The sequence below is a fragment of the Spea bombifrons genome, chromosome 5 (genome assembly GCF_027358695.1).
Source record: "Spea bombifrons isolate aSpeBom1 chromosome 5, aSpeBom1.2.pri, whole genome shotgun sequence".
NCBI classification, from domain to species: domain Eukaryota; kingdom Metazoa; phylum Chordata; class Amphibia; order Anura; family Pelobatidae; genus Spea; species Spea bombifrons.
The window spans coordinates 25,873,563-25,892,557 of NC_071091.1; the positions used below are offsets into that span (position 1 = coordinate 25,873,563).

The window sequence follows — 18,995 nt, forward strand, 5'->3', positions numbered from 1 at the left end:
AAACCATAGATTTTTAGTGATTAATATATGCTAGTAGTAGCATTCAACTGCCCTGTATAGGAAGGATTTTGAGTGAATTTACCGAAATGACATATTAAATAGTTTCTATGCAACATATTCTACTACTGTTGGGTTTCAATGTGAACAGTAATAAGCTTTGTCATTCCAATATAAAGTAAAACTGGGGTCATGAATCCAAGTATTTCTCTGTTTAGCTTCTTCCAGCACTAGAACAAAATGATTACGTAATAAAAATGATTATTATTGTGACCCCGAGGAATCATTCATTGCTCTATCTGCCCGCAGCTAATGCTTAAGCATTTCTATAAAATAACCAGTAAATTATGCTGTAAAGTGCAGATTTTAGGTGAAGCGTACAGTTGAAGCCTTAAACAAAACACAATCTATTTTATAATCATAACATCTGCTTCGCATAACATGATCCCGACGTGGTATTACGGGCTGCGTAAACTTTGGCTCATATTGTCTGTATGGTATTTCTCATAATGCACTTTGTCCAATTAACACATTTTACAGTTGATGGTTTCCAATTGGTTACGTTATGCTGTTTTGAAATCTGATGAGGTTTAACTGTTGCAGAAATGGAACTTGGATGCATGGATCAATCCACTGCCCTGTGTTCTTTCTTTTACTTTTCTTTTTTGCTTTTCACAGGACATTTTAACATTTTTGACGCCATATATATGACAGAATGCTAGATTGTAGGTATATAATGTCACCAAAATATGATGTGAGGTTCAGATGACCAAGGAGAAGCTGCGCTTCACAAGAAGTCTCCCGGAGAACATCTCGGACAGTTCCCAGGTATACTTATTTATCACAAACTATTTAGCCATTAACTATATAAGTACAGTAGTCATATAGATATTATTATTGGGCTACAATAGGTAATGAAGTTATTCCCTGAAGAGTTTACAGTGTAAGTAAACACTCATTACAGATAACCCTGTTTATATTACGTTAGAGTACATCATTTTCATTATGCATGTGTACCCATGTTGGCGTCACTTAATAATTTCTGCCATTAGAGAAAAGTGAACTGTTTTAATCTTTCCTCAAGTAGTCAGACAAAATGGACAAGTCCATTGTATTCAGCAGGTCTCTGAGAAGAGAAATGCTGTTCTCTTGCCAAACCATTTTCCAGGCCAGGAAGTCTGGATAACTCCTCTGTGGAAGAAACACAGGAATGTTTCCATGGAGGCTACGCAGAAACGATCATAGGTCTTTACTGTGTCTACACACAGTGCAGTATGCAACGGAGGAGATTTCTAGATCGTGGGTGATCATTCCTTGGCATAGGTGGACATTAATCGCCTCATTAAGTTGCAAGGGTTAACCGGATATCAAAGCAGAGGTCTCATGGAAATGGGAAAGTAAAGAAACATATTCACTTAGATTAAAATGGCTCCATTTCTGAATCACACTGTTTAAGGAAGAAAATTTTCTTGCCTACACTTATAATCTACTGCATTTTTCGTTTGGTATTTTAAAGGTGCTGATCTGCCTGCTCTGCTGAATTTAATACATTCATATGCCCCAGGCAGGCAGAGCCTGACACAACTAGCTTGTATCACCCTGCCAGCATTAGCCCCATGAGGTTCCCCACTGTCAGATGGACCCTGCTCTGAGGTCTACAGTTTCTCTGAAGCTTTTAGGTCTCCTTGGTGAAGGAAGATGGCCTAGTCTTCAGGTCTCATGTTGGAGTACCTGAAATGGAGGTCTTTTCCAGGAATCATATTTACCTGCTCTCATTTCTATTTTTGGTAAGACGTTTAATTTGGATGTGTTGACCCACCTACTCACAACATTCGGTACAAACGGTGTTAAGAAAAAGGGCAATCAGATGGCTCATTTGTCCAGGTCCAGGTCCGACTCCGACTTTGAAGGATATTCAAAGGCAATTAGCAGAACTAGTTTTCTGCAGTCAAAACTTTTAGTATATGTCCACTTTATAGGTATAGTCCACTGTAGGTATAGGATCCTGAAGGCAGTTGGCCTTGCTCCTACGTGCTCAGAGTTCCCAAACCTCTGTACCTTCTACATTTCTAAATTTACTACACATTATGGCCAGACCAGCTTCATTAGATATCCGAGGCTTATCCAGATCTCTATGGCATAATGTGTTCCTTCCAGCTGAAGTGTTACTATTATCTCCAATTACTAGCCTTACTGTAATTAGACTTTTACTTGGTGTGAGAGACCAGTCTTCATTATTTAACCACTGTTCTAAAATATAAATGGCTGTCTCTATCAAATTCTACAGATAAGGAATAAAATATTCATTCAATAAAAGCACAGGATATTTTCTTTAGAAAATGTAATAGCAGCTTTTTGGTTTCCACTTGAATTTAAAATGTCGGTTCGATAATGTATTTTTCTCCAATGGTCACAAAATCTGTATGAATTATTTATTTCTCATAGGTTTTGGCTTCAAACATATATTTGTTATTACACATTCCTTATCTGATCTATCTACATGTATCTTTTTATTTTTAAACGAGGGTTATTTTAATAATTTGTTTCCCCTCTTCTTCATTAGTTCTCCATAATCAAAGTATAAAGCGTATTTTATCTATTTCCAACATATTAAAGGATAGTCATACTATTATGGACCAAATATGTTTAACGTTTTCAGGGAAACATTTGTTATTGTACTTAATTTTTCTTTTTTGTAAGATTAAATATAAAGAACATAAAAAGGTAGCAAATACAAAGGGGCATTTGTGAAAATTAATGGATTTTTTTACAAAGCAATCAACAGAAAATATGTATGTAAAATACAATATATAGCAACAGTGGGAAATCGAAATAACAATAAGAAAAAAAAAACTAACCTTTTAAACATACTGTTAAGTAGAATGTTTTAAAACAAGTAAAAGCTTTCACATTAGAAATAGCTGCAGTTGCGTTTTAGGCTATGCAAATGTATATTATGGGTAGAAATTATGAAAACCTGGATTTTTTTTTCTTTATTGACATTTAGTTCAACCCATGCACTAGATTAAGGTACTAATATGGCATGACTTAAAGGCATTATTCTTTCACAAACTGGAAAACCTATATAATTGAAGGTTTTATTCACTACTGGGCCAAAATTTATCCCAATATCATAATAATACCCCAAATACTATTGAGTTATTCTCTAAACCATCTGTAAGGTCAACTCAACCCAGCTGAGACACAGAGACCCTTTTAAACCTGTAGCCAAGTTCTGGATTTCATTATAAATCACCCCCATTGAGTCAAAGCAGAAGAATATGGGGGCAAGACATACAGACCCATACAGACAATAGACCGATGATGTCTACAGTACCCATCATGTATGTTGAGCGGTCCAGTTTGGATGAAGCTTAAAGGCAACTTGGCTTCAGTGATCCTTGTCGAAAGAATCCACTGTACTTGTGCTTCAAGCGTGAAACATAAAGTAAAACAGATAGTACCAATGTAATAAATAATAAAGCGGCAAATCCTTGACGTTCAAGGATTGAGACAAAACGAGTTATCGCTCACGGATCAGCCACTTATTTCTTTATAAAAAGAGCACGTTTACTAAACATGATACCTTTATTGGCTAACGGGAGTGCAGTAGATTGCAGGAATATTATAACTGGAGAACAGACTTAGGGTAAGTTTGCAATGTTCCACACTTCAGTTAGCAATAAAGGTATCATAGTTACTATATTTACTCTTTTTCCTTTTCACAGCTAACATTGTACAATCTTTGTACGTCTTTCGTTAGAAAATCTTATGTGCGGTTCAGTTTCCGGTTGAATGTAAAACATTGTTTAGTGATCTGAATATTGGCAAATACAGTCAGATAAATACATTCATCATGAAGTTTTCTTTCCGCTTTCATTTTCTTCACATGTATTCAGATCCTCCGCCCTCTTTTGGGGTTATTCACTAAAGGGAGCGTTTGCACGTCATGAAGGTCCAACTCAACGAGCTTCTGCTGCAGGGAGAGCTTGGCTCCTGTGGGCTCCTGGGAACCTGTGGGCTCCGGCTACCCAGAGCCTACCCTCGTGGGGTGCAGCCAGGACTGCCCACTGATGTCAGTTGGCGCTCCCTCCCTTAGTGGACATTCCCGCCGACAAAAACCCCCATTTCAAGGGGAAATGGGCAGGGAGCGGAGCGCATCAAGACCCCCGCTCCACCGACCTGGAGGATTCGGGTGTTGAGCCTGAGAACTGGAGAAGCTCGGGGCCAAACCTGCAGAGTTCCCAGGTATGACAATGTGTGATTAAATCAGCGAGATTTTGTCGAAGTTTTGCTCACCCATTAAACTATGCATTATAAAGGGCCAGCTCAGACATTCTTGTTGGATGAACCTGTCAGTGTTGGCCCTTCATAATGAATGGTAAAGTGAAGCAGTTGAAACAAAAACTCAATCCCTTATGTAAATGGTGTGTACTAGATGATTAAAAATCAGATGAATTCTTTGATCAAGCTCTACCCCACCCCAGGACCTCCTTACCTCTGCCCCGTATCCCCTGCGAATAAAGTGAAATCCCCAAACCCTTATATAAGGTATGAAGGCTGTGGCCACTCACAAGCAAAAGTCAGGCAGCAGTGAGATCTCATTCCCCAACTCTCATGCTTCCTGCAGCTCTCTGTACCATGTGACCACTAGTCACATGGCCGGTGACGTCACATGTCCATCAGAGGGATAGGAACTAGCAGCTGCCGATCGGGTGCAGCAGCCGATCGCGGTGAGGGATAGACGGGGTGGTTGTATACATTCCGTGCATACGCCGGCCCCATCTGCTCGTGTCCGTGTGCTGGGTCCTGGCGGAGCGCTGCGGGGACAGATTTGGTGTGTCGGTGCCGTGTCCGTGTCCGCGCACCTTTAGGTCAGGAGCAGATAAAAGCGCAGGTGCCGAGGGGTCTGGAGTGTCGGTGGATGTGTGTCCGGACCCCCGAGAGGAGTCGGGAGGACCCCCTCTGGGGGCGGCTGTTAAAGGCGAAAGAAGAAGAGAAGACGAGTGAGGGGACTGCGCCCAGACACACTTCAGCACCAAGACCTGAGGGCAGGTAATGATCTCACTGCCCTGCATAGAAAGGGTGCGAGCTGCTCATCCAGACACATCGCCACGGGCTAGGATCCCCGCGGACCCCCAGATCCACAATTCGGCGAGCCCTGGGTTTAGGAAGTGCTGCCTCCGGTCTATTCTAGAAGAACACAATTGGAGGGAGTTATTGATCCCCCAGTTCCCCACTGGGCACCCGGGACACGCTCTCTATAGGGCCATCTTTCGGGCTGTTGGGTCGTGTTTTTAGGGGGGGGGGGGCAGGATGTATAGATGGGAGAGCCATGCTTCGATAATGACCTTTAAATGCAGGCTGTTGTGTTGCTGGCAGCAAATGATACTCCCTGGGAATAGGAATAGCGTTACCGGGTCTCCGCCACAAAGTTCCTTATTAAATAGTATCGTTAATAACATGGCCTCGCACTGCAAACACATAACGTGCTGCTCCCCCCGGCATTGAAAGTGTTAAACGCGATGTGTAGTGGTGACAAGGAATGTGAGGAGGAGGGGGCATTTAGCCGAGGAGGGGGGCAGTTTGATGCACGGAGGAGGGGGGATGTGAGTCAGGAGGAGGCAGATGTGATTAAGGATCTGGCATTGTGATTCTGTGGGGGGTAAAATAATCCAGCAAGAGCAGTGCCACTGAGACTCCATCTGTGAGGAGTGGGGCAGATAACTGCGAACATGGGGTAGGTGGGGGGGAGATAACTGCGAGCATGGGGTAGGTGGGGGGACAGACAAGAGAAGGAGGTCATTTGATGAGGAAAGCAGGATAAATGTGATTAAGAAATGTTAAATGCATTCTATCTTTACACGTTGTACAGCGATGCAGTATATGATGGCGCTGTATAAATCAATAAATAATAATGCTTGTGAACTCAGCCATTCGTAGTTAAGTACGGTGCATGGATACATATAGAGAGATGAGCCGCTGTTACAATATACCGTATAGTAACGCAGGAAGGTACTGGACCAAGAAGCTCACACTTAAAAAATATTCTTTTAAGTATTCCTACCTTTAATATTGGCAGCCGTTGGAGTGACAGTGAATATAGCGGTTTATTCCCCCCGATGCGATACTTCTATATACTATGATCTGCTACCCAATATTTATTTTCCATATGTGATCTCGTCGGGAAATATATATTTTCTTTACAATGTCTTTCAATAAGCGGAGCTTTTTCCTTTTAATGTGACGGGCAGCCTGTATTCCTTTACGTGCGCATGAAGTGCAACAATAACTATTAAGTAAAGTGAAAATGATGTCATGATCTTAAGAATGTATGTTTTGTTTTTTTGCCACATTTGACCTGAAATTCACATAGATGTAGAGATGGGACAGTGAGCAGTGGATCATTTCATATACTCCATGTGTCAAGAACGATACAGAAAACCGTGATATAAGTGTGTTTATTGTGAATTCATTCATATATTAAATGCCACAATCACGCAGTCATTCATCCCATGCGCTTATGAGATGTTGATGTAATACATCTCACCATCCTTAATGGAAAAATGTAGATCTGGATAGATCTAGAGATTTACAGGATCATCCAATGAAATAGCAAGCCCAGAATATTTAATATTTATGTTCTATTCACACTAGTGCCACGTTGGGACCCAAATGAATGTCGCTACTGATTGGTTAAAGTTGCTGTCTTGTTAGGTATTTGAAGATATATGAAGTTAGTGTAGTATATCTAGATCGTATATCCAGAACTCCTGGAAATCAGAAAGCTTGGGTGGGATTAATATTTATTGTTTTATATAGCGCCGTCATATTTCGTAGCACTGTACAATGGGTAGACAGGACATAACAAGTAGTATATAACATAACAATAACAGGTGAGCAGGGCCCGGCTCAAAGGAGCTTACAATCTATTGAGGGAGGTTTGTAAGTCTCCGGTTTACTTCTTGAACTGGTTCCGGGCCTTAAAGGTGATTCCTTTAATAAAACAGAAAGTGCTTCAGTTTCTGGATCTCTGAGGCCAAAATCACTTTAACTTATACAGGTTCCTTATCTCCTAAGGAGCCTTTGTTAGGTGGCTAGTGGTGCGCTTGGCTTCTAGCATCTTGGGCTAGCTAGACAGTAGTTATTCTTCATTGGATGAATGCTACCGATGGTGCCGAGTTTCTGGATATAAGTCACAATTACTATTGTACATTTAGTGTTGTCTTTATTGTGTGTGCTGTCCACCAACAGACGAAAACGATGCAACCGTCTCATTATGACGTCACACGCGCATTATGTTGCCATTGGCAATACAGTTTGGTTTTAAGTAGACATTTCATTCAGTCGCCCTGCTGTAACGAGTCAAATCATGCAATATATGTGTAATACTAGCAATATATTGCAATGTCCTGTGTGTGTGTGTGTGTATATATTATATATAATATATTTGTTATATATATTAGAAGCAAGGTAAGATTTTTTTTAAAACTATTTTGGCCTTATTTACACTATTACTAATATACAATTATTTCTCTAAAATACATTGCATTGGATGGATCAGTTTTTTCCCTCTCGCTAGGGCTCTATGTGTATGTCTGCATGTAATGCTGTACTATGCATAGTAGAAGAAAGGAGAACATTCTTCTATTCATCTGCCAGAGACATAAGCTTTATTATTTGAGTTTTTCAATAATATTACTTACTATATATATTCCAGTGTAAAGAATAATTTCCCTGTTCTCTAATGGTGATAAATTGATGCTTTATGTGAACTAATTAATTGGTGACTGATATATATTTATAATATAAATGTATAAAAATCGTCTTTACCTGTTATAAGCACATACAGGCATTCGTTACAGGTGACGTACACCTTGCAACCCGTCTATAAGGCATCAGTGGGTAACACACCGCATGCCAGTACGCGCATGTGTAGGAGCCTCTCTTTTATACCAGTTGAGATATTTTTATCTAAAGATCTATATTTCTTCTATGTGTTTGGCCAGCATAATGTATATATTGATTTTTTTTTTTTGCTGGATACTCTGTAAATTTGAAAAGACAGGGTCCCTTTAAGCAAATAACTAGTATATCATATTAAGTAGCTTTCTGGGCAAGTTTAATGTAATTTCCTAATCCATAGGATTACATTAATGCACAGAGAGTCCGTGGTTTACAAACAATCTTACGCTAATCACCGAAAATGTACGTTTAAATGCAGCCTTATGTTGCGAAGACAATCCTGTGCTTTATGTATTCACGGAATCAAGGTCTTTTCATTATATCGCTGTATATTCACTTCACTGTAGTGCAAATCAATAAATGTCAGTGATATGATGCTTGGTAATAGAATGTCTTATTCTATCGATCTCTGACTGTCGGAAAATAACCTGTATAGCTGCCATTTCCCCAAATCTGACGTTTTACAGTTTAATCCTATGTAATGGTGTCTACTGGAAACCTAAAATATATGTATTGAAACCTCGCCTTTCCGAGATCCATCGTTTCACCCGTATCAGGCTTCTTCTCCCCTTTTGCTGAACGTGACATAAATGAGTACATAAGGTTTGATCCAAATTTAAGTTGCAGTTCCACCAATACAGCGCCTATACCGATCAACACGTGATGATAGCGTTGCCCGTGATCTTGCAGTCTAGCTCTTTAATACAAAGTACCAAGCAATAATGGTGGTTGTATGAGGGCCTCGTGAGCTTACATTCTAAAATGAACCTTGTAATTCATTCACACACAGTAATCGTTAACAACAAAATTGTAGGTATAACTTCTTTAAGCACGACCCCATTTTTCTAACAGTGTCCCTTTAAATACAAAAGCTATTTGAAAAACTGACGAATGTGAAGTCTCCAGGAGTCCCTTGCAACTGGCAAGATGATTTCTCCTTTGAAGACCATTTCCAGATACCTATTATATGTATTTTGTGTTCTGACTGTAGTGTTCACTGTAGTGCAAATCAATAGATGTCAGTGATATGATGCTTGTTAATAGAATGTCTTATTCTATTGATCTCCGACTGTCGGAAAATAACCCGTATAGTTGCCATTTTCCCAAATCCGGCACTTTGCGGTTCAATCTTGTTTAATGGTGTCTAGTAGAAAGCATAAATTATAAGTATTAAAATCCCACCTTATAGTTTCCCAGTTAGAGCAACTATTTCTGCTACCTATGAAATATTAATTTCAGTTGCAGTCCACCAACTCTGTTAATTCTATTTTTTCCAACAGTTTCCCTTTAAAAACAAAAAAAAATAAGCATTTGAAAAATTGATGACTGTGAAGTTTTCAGGCGAATGGTCCTGTGAATTTTTAGATGCCTATTATACCGGATGCTATGTTCAATCTAAAATACTACTTTTATTTTCAAAGGGGAAAAAAAGTTATTTGAAACTCTTGAATGGCTCTTGAAATAAAATGATGGGAGCGAGGGTTCCAGCATTAACACTTTGTAGCTGGGGCTATACTTATTACTGGGATTTGTGATCTCCGGCTCACTAATTTCATGGTTAAGATAAGCCAGTGTTTATGCCGGGTAACAGTTATTTGTATCTTAAAAGAAACCATGTTTAAGTACAATTTCACACTTGACTTTGTGATCTAGAATCCCTGGCAGACGAAAAGCATGCAGCTTGTTTTGTAAAAGCATTATTTTCCCTTTTCAAGATTTATCCACATATATCGTCATCCTCAATTATGCTCTGATTCCATTAATACGAATCCGTGTGAATATTGCAGAAATCAATAAGCAAACAGAAGTGTATTATTAGCCGTGATAATATACCGTGCAGCTCTGTCCTACGCTTTGGTTATTATCACTCGGAGTGTAGCTTTAAGCGTGCCTGCGTAGTGGTGGAAAGGATTAGCACAGGGGCAGCAGGCATGATCTCATTCTCCTCAGCCTGTCACAATGAGTAACTCAACTGTGCAGTTGTGAGAAACAACAAGATCCAAAGGAATTGGCAACCAATGTTGGGAAAATGAAATAGGTTGGCCTGTTCTCAATGGGTCATAGAAATGACTCAACCAACAATCCTTCCTGTGCTGCGGTGACAGACAATGCGAATTCGGAGAGTAGGTGTGAGTGGTGTCTGGAGGGAGGAGGACCTCTTTGGGTCTTATGTTTGATTTTATGTGTAAGATTTTAGGATGCATTTGAAAGGGACCTGTTGCTGTTCCTGAGCTCTAACTCTCTATATTCCAATTGTGGTTGTAGCTTTACAGAGGAACTGTTTTATCATGCTTTTGAAAGAATTTCCAGCACTATGTGCTTAGTCTACTAAAACGTTGCCGGTGAAATCCAGGAAGCGTGTTAATTGTGCCTGCTTTGGCTCTTTGTTGGGGGTTGTGGGGAATGAAGGAACATTTTGCATCAAATGCTCGTCTATACCTTTGATGGTATATTAGAGTTGCAAAATATAAATCTGAACAACATTAAATCAGGTCAAGAAGACAGAGATGAGGTTCAGTGAGTGATGGTTCTGCTGAAGCACAATGTTATATTTCACAGTATTTGTTGTAATAAATATATTGTATATGTAATGTAATATGCTTTAAAAGTAAAATAGTGTTGGAGCCCCTGCTCGTTATTGCTCATTAGTGTATATCTGTGTTGTCCAACTCTGTTGACAAGCATAATCAGACCGTTTGGGGCAGATACCATTAACTAAGTGGTATCAACATAAACTGTAAGATTTTAGGGCAGACAGACAGTTTGGGGTTTGATATTCCACCTCTGATCAGCAATGTATTCTGGCCTAGGCCAACTAGACCTAGGAGGGCAGATGTCGCTGCATATTGGGCCGGGTACAAGGGAGACCACTTATGAAACGAAGGCTGTGCTTAAGCTTTAGGCCTAGCAGTGTCCAAGGTAAATATGAGGATTACAGCCTCACCTTTATTTCTATGTGTTAGAATAGTTACCATTTGATAGGATGTTTCTTGCCAGTCATGTAGCAAAATTACAGGTGACACATTTTCACCTCCCTCCCATTATATATTCATAATGTAGGCATTGAGTCTGGGGACCGTGTACCCCAATCTCTGTTTTACATTTGTGACCATGCAAGCACTTGGTATCAAAAAGAGTTGGATGAGGCAGCAATCCGAGGTGGCTTGGAGAAGAGTCTACAAGACTATACCTCCAACCTTTGCTCCAGCCAGTCCACTCTTTTCCTGGCAAGCTGGATGTTGGGCTCAAGCTTCCATGGATCATCCCCCAACATTTTAGCTTTTACTTATACTTCATTATTACAATAAACTACCTTTTATAGAGCACCAACATATTCCGAAGCTCCAGTTAACTATCGACCCGTCACAAACAGTTGCTGCTTCCTTCTGGTTAATTGAAGGCTTTAGCAACTCCAACCTTGTGTTTTTTTTTTTTGTTTTTTTTTTTTTAATTTAATTTAAATGATCTGTGATGAAACTTTTTCCAGTGCTACTCAGGAAAGCCAGCAGATTTCAAAACAATTATTAAAGACAGAATTGTTCCTGAACAATGGAAGAAATCTTTCCATTGTTGTTCTGTGCTGTATTTTGCAAATACAGTTTGGATCCATAACGTAAATGAAATATTTGTAATAAAGAATTATACCTTTTTTTAATGGATATTGAAATGTAATAATCCATCTGATTAACTCCGTATTCTTGTAGGGTATTTTTTTTCATATATTTGTCTGTTTTCCACATATAGAATGTCATCGGTGCCAATTCATAGCTTACTTTCCGTGTGTCATTTCTTTAAGAGGCTAGCAATGACGTACCTCTATTCACAGAGGTCATTTACTGCCTGATGAGCTAAGAATTTGTTTCGGATTGTTGGTCACCTACCCCAAGCAGCGATGTCCTTGTTTTAACAGACATACGCATAGTTAATTCTCTAAAATATCCGTATGAAATGTTATCTGACAAAGATGTGGATAGTGGCAGTGATCCAAGAGGATTGGATATGTACTCCCAGACCGGCATTTACCGCACACTACTGGTGTTTAAATACCTCTAGTATTATAACGTATATTTTACATCATTATTTATATATTTTTAAAGGGCACATGTGGACCTTTCTAATAACATCTCTTGAGAATTCGGTATTTATGGCCAAGTTCACCTCATTTTTTTTTGCTAGACATTACTCAGTAAATGTAGACTCTCCTTGTCCACCTGGAACTGCTGATAAAGCAATAAACCCTACATTTTTATGCCTTGTTCCATCTGTGTCCCTCTGATTTATACACAAGAGGTCTGTGGAAATGGCTGACTCTCTTTTGATCTGTGAACGGTGACTGTTTTGACAGGCCTTGAGTAGAAGAATTGTCTTCCTAAGTCCTTCGGGCATTTCTCCATTGGAGAAAAAACGCTTTCAAGTACTTCCCATTATCAAGAGGTTAAATCCAGTGGCCGAGCACTACCAGACCCTGTTTAAAAAAAAAATAAAAAAAGATGGTTTAAATATATTTCCCACATTATACAGTGTATATGATGTAGGGTTTTAGGACGAGTATTTAATGCTCTTCTCACTTTTTGTTTCTGTGAGTTATATCATGTACTACTTTACTGTTCACCCATAGTACAACGCTGCAGAATAAGATGGCGCTATATAAATCAATAAATAATAAAATAATGATGATGACCGAACCTGGGAACTCCCTGGGTCAAGACCCGAATCCCCCATTTTCCCTTTAATTGGGGGTTGTTAATAAATGATAAATGTCTCGTTTGGGATATGTAATACTAAAGATGATGTCTTTTTTGGATTTTAACATGACGTTGTAAATTTCTCAAAAATATGTCACAATATGTTTTTGACAACTAATGGGAAAATGCAGTTATAGCCACTCTTTCTATTGTGAAGACTTTTAGTTTTTTTGTGTTGTTAGCCAATCAGGAAGGGAGACTAGATGCATGCTGGGATACAACAATGTGTTATATGGGGATTGTAAAAAAAACAAAAAAAACCAAACACGTATAGAATTGTAATGGTCTGTTGATAAATGTCAAAAACTTTTAAAATAGATTAGTAATGTTAAGTCATTTAGTTGCACAAACATTATAAATGTGTGTGTGTGTGTGTGTGTGTATATATATATATATATATATATATATATATAAAAAGCAGTATCTCTCTGTTGCTAGATTTCGTATGGTTAGTGGACGTTACGGCAGCATTATGTCACAGTAGGCTGTTCTCCAAGCTGGTAGGTAGGGGACATCAGCATTTAACAATAACATCATCACAATAACATCATCACCAAGCAAAATACACTTCCAGCAACCTCTGCCTTTTTATTACAAGAACACAAAAGAAAGGTAATGTGTGAGCCTCACAGAGCCTCTTTGTAATAAGATCGCTGCGTCGTCCCCCAAATGAAGTGCTGATGTTGTAGAAAAACCGTCGTTAAATTTTCTTGGTTATAGAGAACAGGTCTCCAGCATGCTCCTCAATGCTCTGGCTTCAGGGCAAACCTCATAGAACATAAACCATGCACCGTGGCTTTTTACTTAATTTCTGTTTCCATTTTTTCTTACACTTATTATCCCCTTTTGATTCCTAACCCACCCGCTGCATTATGGTTTCTTAACTTACTGTGGCTTAGAGAGCTGTAGTAAAACCAGTTTCTGACTTTTTAAAATTAATTCTCTCTTGGTTTTCGCGTTTTATTCCCCTGTTTTGGCACCGGGAAAGTAACAGGTGTGGCAGAGACCGAGATTTCAGAGTACCGCATTCAGTCAAGCTGGATTTCCCTGCCATGAGTTACTGTTTGTGCAATTGATTTGATGAACTGGATGCTAAAATCACCTTTGAATTATGATTGTTAGGAACATTTGTTTTATTATCCTTTGAAAAAATAAAAACCTATAGTAGATCACAGTTACCAGAGACAAGCAGTCCCTTTCTGTGATTTATTGAACATCAGCAAAGCAAGATGCCTATCCTGAGAGAAGAGATATTGGCGGCCACCATTTTTACAGCTGGGGTTATGTTAGCATGAGTGTTATAATATCCTCTTATGTGGGAACACTTACCTCTGCTTGCATTTTTATATATACCGGTGTGTGTGTGTGTGTGTGTGTGTGTGTGTGTGTGTGTGTGTGTGTGTGTGTATATATATATATATAAGTCCCTGTGCTTGGTCCCTGACACTGGTTTATTAACCCCTTAAGGACCATGGGCGGTCCCTAAACCCATTGAAAACAATGCATTTTGAGCCCGTACATGTACGGGCTTTGTCATTAAGGGGTTAAATTCAATATTACTTTTCATGCATTGATGGATATGTTTGTTTTGTTTTGAGTCGGCCAGTCGTCCTACAACTTTGGAACAAAGCCCTACAATATAGATCTGAAGTGTCTATACCACATACAATGCAACATCAAAGAGATTCTCTAACAGTACTACACTATATGTGTTTTTTTTTTTTTTTTTTTTTTGTATTTATACATTGGAAGACTTATATCGCCACTTGTTTTGTCCTTTATTATTGGCTGTTTGTGAGAATAGGAAACACCAGAAAACTGGTGTCTAGAAATCCAGCCGTTTTGATACGCAAGACTGGCCTTTTGCTAAAAAAAATTGAGAACAGGGACTAGGAAACCATTTCTTAGTTTACGGTCTTCTGGGCTTTGTGGTCCCTGGCTTAGGATCCTATAGATATGCAAAGTAGAAACACAAGTCAACCACAATGTACACACGTATCTGGTAAGGATAGATAACTGGAAAATATTATTTATTAATAAAATTGGTACCGAAGTTATTTATCGATATGCATAATTGCTTATGCAGACCCAAGGAAAATAGATGAATACTGTTGGATGACTAAAAGGAAGATAAAATAAGAGATGAGTTGGCCTCTAATTGACAGAGGGGTCTTTTCACTAAAGGCAGAGTCGGCAGGAGAGTTGTGGTTTTTATCACTTGCATCACTATTCATCATGAAGGGCCAACACAGCAGGTTTCCCCAGAAAGGACTGAGCTGGGACCTCATACTGAATATTTTAATGTGTCTGGGGACATTATACAGGGCTGGCTCTGTCTGCAGCAGATGCTCACTTGGGTTGGCCCTTCATAATATATATAAACCCCAAAATCGATTTCAGATTCCTGGCACTTTGTATAAAAAGTGATTCTTTTGCAAAGTTTGAAAAGTGGTCTTCTGATTGTACCAACCAATAGAATGTCCCTTTTTATTGTGTCATCCATTGGTTTCAATGGGAATAATAGAACTTTCCTCCCGCTTAATACAAATGTTACTTTACTTTTTTATTTTTACCATAAATATGTTGTGTTTAAACTGACAAAATGATTTCATTGTTTGCGTAGCGCATTTAACTTTAGCTTCCATTGAGTTCAGATGAATGTCATAATACTTCAGTGATCTAACAATTTTGATATTCCAACATTTGGCATTTTCATTATTAGAGATGTAATATTGGTATTCTATTAAAATGGCAACCTTTTAAGCCGACCTTCTGCTTTAATTACACAGCTATATGCAAGGATATTAATCATACAGCAGGAGGTGCGTGAATAAGATGACACTTGAAAGCACAGAGGCAATGAGGGCGCTGTATAGTTGGAGAAAGTTACCTTGGAAATAACAGATCTAGTGTTTAGGTTCATACAGTAATAAAATAGTGATTTTACTTGTCATTTATTTTTAATAACTTTATGCTGAGGAACAGATTTGCATATGGAAAAAATGTTATTTATTCATATTGTCACAGTTAATGTCATTGTTTTGGGGATATTTTTTTTTATTGGGTCCAAAATGTCACATCTTAAGATACAATAGGTACAATAGCAATGAAAAACAGCTTGGGAGGTATTAACCACACCATGGGCTGCCAACAGCGATGTAATCATGGCTTAATACATGAACCATCTCCAGCCACATAGCTGAAAATACCCCCAGCTGTGTGCTGAAAAGTCCTCTATGCCATCAAAACCAGACCCAACACTTCCAACACAAACAACCTCCTGTAATAAGACATATGGAAAATAATAAGGTCCCCGTATCATTAGAAACCTTCAACCTGATTCTCCACTGACTCTTCACCAAAAACCTGGCCAGAAGTTTTGGAGATATTTATTAAAGTTTACATCACCCAACCTTTACAAAGCCTGCCTGAACCGACCATTCATAGTGAGCAGCTTAAAAAAAAAATAGGGAAGAGATAACTTAGGAGGAATAATCATGCAGATCTGGAGATCATGAAGTTAAGGTGGCTGCACCCATGGTATAACCATAGCAGGGCTTGTATAGAACATACAGTGTTTCTTGCCTATTTCTATCTGTAAACATTAATACATTGGTGCATTTAGTGTATAAAAGTGAACGATGACTCTTCCCTGCAAAAATTGTAAACAAGATCAAATCTTACTTTAATCATGTAAGAATTGAATCAATGTATCGTAAAGTAAATCTTACACGACTTTCCTATTATGCCTGTACTGCATGTTATTTTTTTGTTATATGGAGCTCATTCAGTGGCAGGGACATACAGTAATATGATTCAATAATGCCTGGGAAAAAGAATGTCTTGAGAAAATGAAAGAATGGGATTTTCCATGGGTTTTAATTTTTTAAAAAAAATAATTTTGTAATAGTTGTTGTTATTGGTATTATTATTATTATTATTATTTTTTTAAAGTATGTATAGTGAGTTGCTTAGTGTATGCTGGATCTATACATTTCCTTTAATGTATTAATAAAGACTTATTTATGTCTGGGTTGTCCATCTTTTCTAGTCCATTAACCACAAAAATGTAAAAGGACCACACAGCTATCATATGCATGATTAAGAGTATCCCTTGAACGCACTTGTATATCTGGCTTTAGTACTGCTGACAAATAAATATGGATGATTTTAGGCACTGAGAACAGAGCATGGTGTCTAGAAAGGTATGTCTTATAATGTAACCGCAGGAAAATATGTATTATTAATTGTATCATGAGATCAGAACTGAATAAAAACAAACATTACTTTGTATTGGAGACTTCCTTTTATGTACTAAATCTGGGACGATGTTTGATGTTCTTTTTAGGCTGATTATAAAATGTTGCAGGGTGTAAGAGACATATTAAAGTTTTATGGAAGTCAGGACTTACGTAGGTTATTTATTTAGTGTTTTACAAGGAATAATTACATTGAGATTTCATTGCAACCTACACTGAGATACAAGCCTAGCTTATATACATACAAAGCAGAACGTAAACCAGACTGTAAAGTTATATATATATATATATATATATATATATATATATATATATATATATATCTCAAATGAAAAACCTTGAATTACTAAATGCGCATTGGCAATCCTGAACATAGAGAACGCGGTAGCCGTGATAACTCTACTTCCTGCACATCTGGCTGCCCCTTGTCTCCTTGGTCCTTTGACATCTCTCTCCCTCTCCACAGCAAGTGCTACTCGTGTCTTTCTCCTCCAAATAGAAAAGCATATGCTATGATAATAAGGATGACCCTGCTGTAAGCTGGGCACTTAAAGGTATACAGAATCAGTGTAGAGCAATGTATGTATGTCTGAGAACCGAGCAACCACCAATTGCCCAGCCCTGGGGTACTTGAATATCTGTTGTATTTCAGATCCCACGAAGGGATCAAAAACCACAAGGAAAACATCACAGAAAAAAAATGTTTTTGGATTGTACATAAATATATGATGCATTTGGCTGTGTCATATAAACACTTATTTTTCAAAGCAGATCTGTTTTGTCTCAGGATGAGATTTCTTCTCTTTTCAAGCTTTCAGAGAGTAACAAGCTTCATCTCTGGGTCTACTGGACATACAGGTACTCTTGAGCTGAATAATGCAAAAAAGAGTACTGTAGTAAGAATTTCCTCTGTCTAGAGTATTTTGTAGTGGGAGGAGGGGAACAGAGTTACTCAACCTAAAGGCGGAGGTGTATTTATCTTGGGTGCTGGCCTTGGCACTCTTTGTGATTGCCTTCCATTCTACTTATTGTCAATATATTATGTAATATCTTGGCACTGTGCTTAGATGGACTTATAGTTCTATGTACTACATGCTGTGGCATATGTGCTGTCGCTGCACAACCCGCCATGGTGTACATGGACCTGTTGAGGTGGAGATCTCCCTTGAAAGCAGCAATTGAGCTTGATCACCAAGGAGGGCGATCTGTACCCAGCCTTGCGACAGAGAGGCTGCCGTCTCCTTGACCTGTCGGCCAAGCCAGCATACAAATCCTCAAATATGTATGTGACTTTGCTATGATAAAGGCCATGCACATTGAACAGTGATTGATTGAAATCCTGTGATTATTGTAATATTTGATCATGCCAATGTAGGAACATTCCAAACCTCTCGCTACTACTCTGTCTAGAAGGTACTATAATTAATGTGCAGGACTCGTAAAGTAGACAACTCCTCACTAATTGTCCCACCATATTTAAATCTTCTGATTTAAGTACAAAGCTTTATTAGGACCGTTGCTATAGTAGCAAATATAGAACTTCTTAATTTTCTCTTTTATTTCACCTGACGTATGTGTTACGTATACCTATTTTACATAAACGACAAGGTGCTAACTACTTGAACCACCCTTAGATGATCCCAATCTGTGGATCTAGCCAGCTCCCCCGTGGTAAAAGAGACCCTATGCTTTAACACAACACCACATCGACTGGGAAACAGCTTCCCAAGACTGCAGTGAAATTCTCATGACTCTAGAACAATTAGGGGGAACATCTGGAACCATTTTTTGTTTTAACCCACTCAGTGCAAAATGTGTCTGCGAGGCTTTACAACGCAAAAGCAAACAGATCACATCTCTGGCACTGAAAGGATCAGCTTTCAAAATATAATTATCACATACAATTTACTGCTTATTCTGAAGATGCAATCATTTAGGGATTAATATAGCATTTTGGCCATTTTTTACAGTAGAGAATTCCAGTATATAGTTGACTGTTCAAATAGACAGTGTAATTAAACTCATCAAT

The 18,995-nt window shown here is 38.5% G+C and overlaps 1 protein-coding gene across 1 annotated transcript in view; it reads left to right on the plus strand.

Moving 5' to 3' along the window:
- The first annotated feature begins 4,664 nt into the window (after positions 1–4,664).
- The window catches only part of LOC128496491 (ubiquitin-conjugating enzyme E2 E2), a 107,788-nt gene continuing 93,457 nt past the window's right edge, over positions 4,665–18,995 (plus strand). Inside the window, exon 1 of the mRNA XM_053466143.1 lies at positions 4,665–5,052. The gene's annotated coding sequence lies outside the window, so the exon portion shown is untranslated. The remainder of the gene's footprint in view (positions 5,053–18,995) is intronic.